Source organism: Armigeres subalbatus, unplaced genomic scaffold (assembly GCF_024139115.2).
Source record: "Armigeres subalbatus isolate Guangzhou_Male unplaced genomic scaffold, GZ_Asu_2 Contig1126, whole genome shotgun sequence".
In the NCBI taxonomy this organism is placed as follows: domain Eukaryota; kingdom Metazoa; phylum Arthropoda; class Insecta; order Diptera; family Culicidae; genus Armigeres; species Armigeres subalbatus.
The window spans coordinates 1-6,534 of NW_026941876.1; the positions used below are offsets into that span (position 1 = coordinate 1).

Here is a 6,534-nt window from a genome sequence, read left to right on the forward strand (position 1 = left end):
GATCTCCTCAGTGGTTTGTGGAAGTTTTAAAAAATAGCTTTGGATGATGGGTGGCCGAAATTTAACGTGGACAGGCTTTACTACTGAAGAGTACGAAATAAAAACTTCAGAGCTCAGCGAGCAATTTAATAACGCGAAACGATCAAGGAACCCAAAATTTCACTGTTTCATTCCATTGTCGGAAAATAAAATTAAAGCAAAACTATACTCAAACTGTGCTGATAATAATTCAAAAGTGTTCGATATTTTAAAAAATTTGAATAAAAATAAATAAAAAATAAGTATTAATAAACTGTTTTCATGATATCATAACCCATACCAAAATTCAAACCCAAAACTCTTATGGTGGTAAGCTCCAACGAGGATAATACGCGAATCTCGTATTATCCTCGTTTTCGATAAGCTTCAAGCCGTATTATCCTCAATTTTAATCTCGGATTTTCTGTTAATATGCCGATTTCGACGTATTAAGATAATCCGAGATTTTCAAATACACAGCCAAATCAAAAATTGCCCTCACACACACATATGCACGTCCAGCAAATGTCATATTTTTCAGTTTGTTTTGTTTCCAACTCCGGCTTCCTCAATCAACTCAAGTGATAAATTTGAATATTTTTAAATAATCAACCTTTATTATAATATAGTAAAAAATGGTCTTAATCAGTGAACTTGAACACATAGCTAGGAGGCGTGTAAGTATAACAGGTAGTGAACATACTGGAATATTTTAACTATGCCGTCCATTTCCTTCCATTTCTGCAGTTTTTTTCGGAAACAACAGCAGTAATCAGAAACAGCAGGAACGTATGCGGTGCTGCAGGACTAGGATTATAACTGGTGCTGCTGGTGTTATCCTGGGTTTACCTCAATGATAAATGGTTCAACGGTTGAACCATGCTGCTTAACATGTTGTGTGATGTGAAACTTGTTGATTGAGTGATAAATGTTATTGTAATTTTAATGATCAACGGTAAATGTAGTTTCAAAAGCATGAATATAAAATAATCCTTATCAGAATTGTGTATTACGTATAAAAAAGAAGCCATGAGTAGCAATCCTGCACACATTTTTGTCATATAATTAAGCCATTACATGCCATTACCGTTTCCATTCAATTCTTGCAACAATTCGCAATTCTTCAGGGAATATTGATTACGAGAACGTCCCCATAACGTTCGAGCCTACGTTTACGTTTTGAATTACGTTTCTCCACTGTATGCTGGTAATTGTTCTAAAAATATTCAAAATAAAACCCCTGATATATTGGGAATTCTTTTTGAGATGCTGCTCGAGTAATACCTACATAGTATTGGCCCGGGAAAGCTGAATTCATTGTGGAAGTATTCCTGGACTTACGAAGTGTTCTAAACTTGTTCGAATCAAGAAAAGTATACAATTCCATGAAAAATGCTGGAGATCATTCGGAGAATGTCTGAGAATTTATTATTCGAGTTCGTCTTACAACGAAAGATTCCGAAAAGCGTTCTACAAAGAATTCATGGATGAAATCTAGGAAGCATTTCTGGGAAAGTTCTAGGAGTAGTTGCATAGGACGCATTCCTGGAGAAGATTCAAAAAGCATTCCTGGAGCAATTCTAGAAAGCATTTCTGCAGGAGTTCCTAAACATTCAAGGAAAACTTATAGGACGAATTCTGGGTGGCATTCCAGGCGGATTTTAAGGATAAACTCCAGTAAAAACATCTGGAGGAATTCCAGCAAGAACTCTTGGGAAAATTTCAGCGTGCTCTCCTGAACGAGTTCAAGGGGCAACTCCTGGATGAATTTCAAGAAATACTACGGTAATTTCAGAAGGAGCTCATCAATCAATTCAAGGTGTAACTTCATGAGGAACTCATGGTATAATACAAGAAGAAAATTCTAGAGGAATTCAAAAAAGAACAATTGCAGTAATTTCAGAAAGATCTCCTGACGAAAATCTAGCCGAATATAGCCGTGAGGAATTTCAAAAGGAAAACCTTGAAGAACTTTTAGAAAAACTCCTGGAATAACGGATGAAGGAATTCCTCTAGATTCCTCCAGAACATCCTTCTGGGATTCCTCCAGTAGTTGCTCCTGAAATGCCTCCAGAAGTTCCTCTTGGAATTCCTTCAGAAGTTCCTCCTACAATTCCTCCAATAGTTCCTCTAGAAGATCTTATAAGAAGAGGGTGAAATTCATCCAGGAGTTCCTGCTTGAGTACCTTCTAAATTTGATTTAGCAGTTGCTCCTGGATCTGATTCAGCAGAAGCTCTCCAAAGTCCTCCAGGAGTTCCTGTTGGAATTTCTCTTGGAGATCCTCTTCGAATTCCTCCAGAAGTTTTTCCAGGAATTCCTCCAGCAGATCTTTATGAAATTGCTCCAACAGTTCTTTATGGAATCCCTCTAGAAGTTCATCATTACTCCAGACGTTATTTCTGGAATTCCACCAGTTCTAAATGGAATTCCCCCAAAAGTTATTCAAGGAATTCCACCAGAAGTTCCTCAGGGAATTCCTTCAAGAGTTTCTTATAGAATTAATCAAGAAGTTCCTCCTGGAATTCTACAAGGATTTCCTCCTGGAATACTAGATGTTCTTCTTGGAATTCCTTCAGAAGTTCCTCCTGGAATTATTCAAGAACACCCCCCTAGAATACATCCAGGAGTTTCTCTTGGAATTTCTCCAGGAGTTTCTCTCGAAATTCCTCTTGGAATACCTCCCGAAGCTGTTTCTTTAATTCTTCCAGGAGTTCCACCTAGAATTCATCAATGAGTTTCTCTTAGAATTCTTCGAGCAGTTCCTCATGAAATAACTCAAGGAGTTCCTTTTTGAAATTCTCAAAGAGTTCCTTCTTAAATTCCTTATGGAGTTTCTCTTGGAATTCATCCAGGAGTTCCTGTTATACTTCAAAGAATTTCTCACAGAATTTCCCAGCAGGAACTCCTGGAGGATTCCCAGCAGGAACTCCTGGAGGATTCCCAGCAGGAATTTCTGGAAGATTCGCAGGAGGAACTCCTGGAGGATTGTCAGGAGGAACTCCTTGAGGATTCTCAGAAAGAACTACTGAAGGATTCCCAGGAAGAACTCCTGGAGGATTCCCAGGAGGAACTCCTGGAGGATTCCCAGGAGGAACTCCTGGAGGATTCCCAGGAGGAACTCCTGGAGGATTCCCAGGAGGAACTCCTGGAGGATTCCCAGGAGGAACTCCTGGAGGATTCCCAGGAGGAACTCCTAGAGGATTCCCAGGAGGAACTCCTGGAGGATTCCCAGGAGGAACTCTTGGAGGATTCCCAGGAGGAACTCCTGGAGGATTCCCAGGAGGAACTCCTGGAGGATTCCCAGGAGGAAGTCCTGGAGGATTCCCAGGAGGAACTCCTGGAGGATTCCCAGGAGGAACTCCTGGAGGATTCCCAGGAGGAACTCCTGGAGGATTCCCAGGAGGAACTCCTGGAGGATTCCCAGGAGGAACTCCTGGAGGATTCCCAGGAGGAACTCCTGAAGGAGTCATAGGAGGACCTCCTGGAGGATTCCCAGGAGGAACTCCTGGAGGATTCCCAGGAGGAACTCCTGGAGGATTCCCAGGAGGAACTCCTGGAGGATTCCCAGGAGGAACTCCTGGAGGATTCCCAGGAGGAACTCCTGGAGGATTCCCAGGAGGAACTCCTGGAGGATTCCCAGGAGGAACTCCTGGAGGATTCCCAGGAGGAACTCCTGGAAGATTCCCAGGAGGAACTCCTGGAGGATTCCCAGGAGGAACTCCTGGAGGATTCCCAGGAGGAACTCCTGGAGGATTCCCAGGAGGAACTCCTGGAGGATTCCCAGGAGGAACTCCTGGAGGATTCCCAGGAGGAACTCCTGGAGGATTCCCAGGAGGAACTCCTAGAGCACAGACAAACAGACATAACACTCGTCAAATTTCCATCGTTCAACGATTTACTGGTCGATTCAAATAATAATTGGTTGGCCAATCAATCACTCGTGGCGCTCGCATCGGATTTGCTCGAGTCTGACGTTTGCTCACTACCGCCATCTGGTTCGTGATTTGCCCAACTAACTGAAATCAACAGATTTCGTTAGTGTTTGAATGACGATGAATTTGATGAGTGACTGTTCAATGTGTTATGTCTGTTTGTCTGTGCCTAGAGGATTCCCAGGAGGAACTCTGGATGAATTCCTGGAGGAACTCCCAGGAGAAACTCCTGGAGGATTCCCAGGAGGAACTCCTGGAGGATTCCCAGGAGGAACTCCTGGAGGATTGTCAGGAGGAACTCCTTGAGGATTCTCAGAAAGAACTACTGAAGAATTCCCAAAAGGAACTTCTGGAGGATTCCCAGGAGGAACTCCTGGAGGATTCCCAGGAGGAACTCCTGGAGGATTCCCAGGAGGAACTCCTGCAGGATTCCCAGGAGGAACTCCTGGAGGATTCCCAGGAAGAACTCCTGGAGAATTGCCAAGAGGAACTCCTGGAGGATTTCCAGGAGGAATTCCTGGAGGATTCCCAGGAGGAACTCCTGGAGGATTCCCAACAGGAACTCCTGGAGGATTCCCAACAGGAACTCCTGGAGGATTCCCAACAAGAACTCCTGGAGGATTCCCAGCAGGAACTCCTGGAGGATTTCCAGCAGGAACTCCTGGAGGATTCCCAGCAGGAACTCCTGGAGGATTCTCAGGAGGAATTCCTGGAGGATTCCTATGACGGATTGCTGGAGGCTCCCCAAGAAGAATTCCTGGAGGATCCCTAGGAGGAATTTCTGGAAGATTTGCAGGAGGATTTTCTGGAAGATTTGCAGGAGGAACTCCTGGAGGATTCCCAGGAGGAACTCCTGGAGGATTCCCAGGAGGAACTCCTGGAGGATTCCCAGGAGGAACTCCTGGAGGATTCCCAGGAGGAACTCCCGGAGGATTCCCAGGAGGAACTCCTGGAGGATTCCCAGGAGGAACTCCTGGAGGATTCCCAGGAGGAACTCCTGGAGGATTCTCAGGAGGAACTCCTGGAGGATTCCCAGGAGGAACTCCTGGAGGATTCCCAGGAGGAACTCCTGGAGGATTCCCAGGAGGAACTCCTGGAGGATTCCCAGGAGGAACTCCTGGAGGATTCCCAGGAGGAACTCCTGGAGGATTCCCGGGAGGAACTCCTGGAGGATTCCCAGGAGGAACTCCTGGAGGATTCCCAGGAGGAACTCCTAGAGGATTCCTAGGAGGAACTCCTAGAGGATTCCCAGGAGGAACTCCTAGAGGATTCCCAGGAGGAACTCCTGGAGGATTCCCAGGAGGAACTCTGGATGAATTCCTGGAGGAACTCCCAGGAGGAACTCCTGGAGGATTCCCAGGAGGAACTCCTGGAGGATTCCCAGGAGGAACTCCTGGAGGATTCCCAGGAGGAACTCCTGGAGGATTCCCAGGAGGATTCCCAGGAGGAACTCCTGGAGGACTCCCAGGAGGAACTCCTGGAGGATTGTCAGGAGGAACTCCTTGAGGATTCTCAGAAAGAACTACTGAAGAATTCCCAAAAGGAACTTCTGGAGGATTCCCAGAAGGAACTCCTGGAGGATTCCCAGGAGGAACTCCTGGAGGATTCCCAGGAGGAACTCCTGGAGGATTCCCAGGAGGAACTCCTGGAGGATTCCCAGGAGGAACTCCTGGAGGATTCCCAGGAGGAACTCCTGGAGAATTGCCAAGAGGAACTCCTGGAGGATTTCCAGGAGGAATTCCTGGAGGATTCCCAGGAGGAACTCCTGGAGGATTCCCAACAGGAACTCCTGGAGGATTTCCAGCAGGAACTCCTGGAGGATTCCCAGCAGGAACTCCTGGAGGATTCTCAGGAGGAATTCCTGGAGGATTCCTATGACGGATTGCTGGAGGATCCCCAGGAAGAATTCCTGGAGGATCCCTAGGAGGAATTTCTGGAAGATTTGCAGGAGGAACTCCTGGAGGATTGTCAGGAGGAACTCCTGGAGGATTGTCAGCAGGAACTCCTGGAGGATTCTCAGGAGGAATTCCTGGAGGATTCCTATGACGGATTGCTGGAGGATTCCCAAGAAGAATTCCTGGAGGATCCCTAGGAGGAATTTCTGGAAGATTTGCAGGAGGAACTCCTGGAGGATTGTCAGGAGGAACTCCTGGAGGATTGTCAGGAGGAACTTCTGGAGGATTCCCAGAAGGAACTCTTGGAGGATTCCCAGGAGGAACTCTTGGAGGATTCCCAGCAGGAACTCCTGGAGGATTCCCAGGAGGAACTCCTGGATGATTCCCATGAGGAACTCCTGGATGATTCCCAGGAGGAACTCCTGGAGGATTCCCAGCAGGAACTCCTGGAGGATTCCCAGGAGGAACTCCTGGAGGATTCCCGGTAGGAATTCCTGGAGGATTCCCAGGAGGATTTCCTGGAGGATTCCCAGGAAGAACTCCTGGAGGATTCCCAGGAGGAATTCCTGGAGGATTCCCAGGAGGAACTCCTGGATGATTCCCAGGAGGATTTCCTGGATGATTCCCAGGAGGAACTCCTGGAGGATTCCCAGGAGGAATTCCTGAAGGATTCCCAGGAGGAACTCCT

The 6,534-nt window shown here is 46.5% G+C and overlaps 1 long non-coding RNA gene across 1 annotated transcript; it reads left to right on the forward strand.

Annotated features, from left to right (window-relative positions):
• Nucleotides 1-426: 426 nt before the first annotated feature.
• Nucleotides 427-1,020, forward strand: LOC134202278 (uncharacterized). Its single transcript, XR_009977195.1, has 2 exons — nt 427-695; nt 766-1,020. It is a non-coding gene; the product is annotated as an uncharacterized LOC134202278 (long non-coding RNA).
• The last annotated feature ends 5,514 nt before the right edge of the window (nt 1,021-6,534 follow it).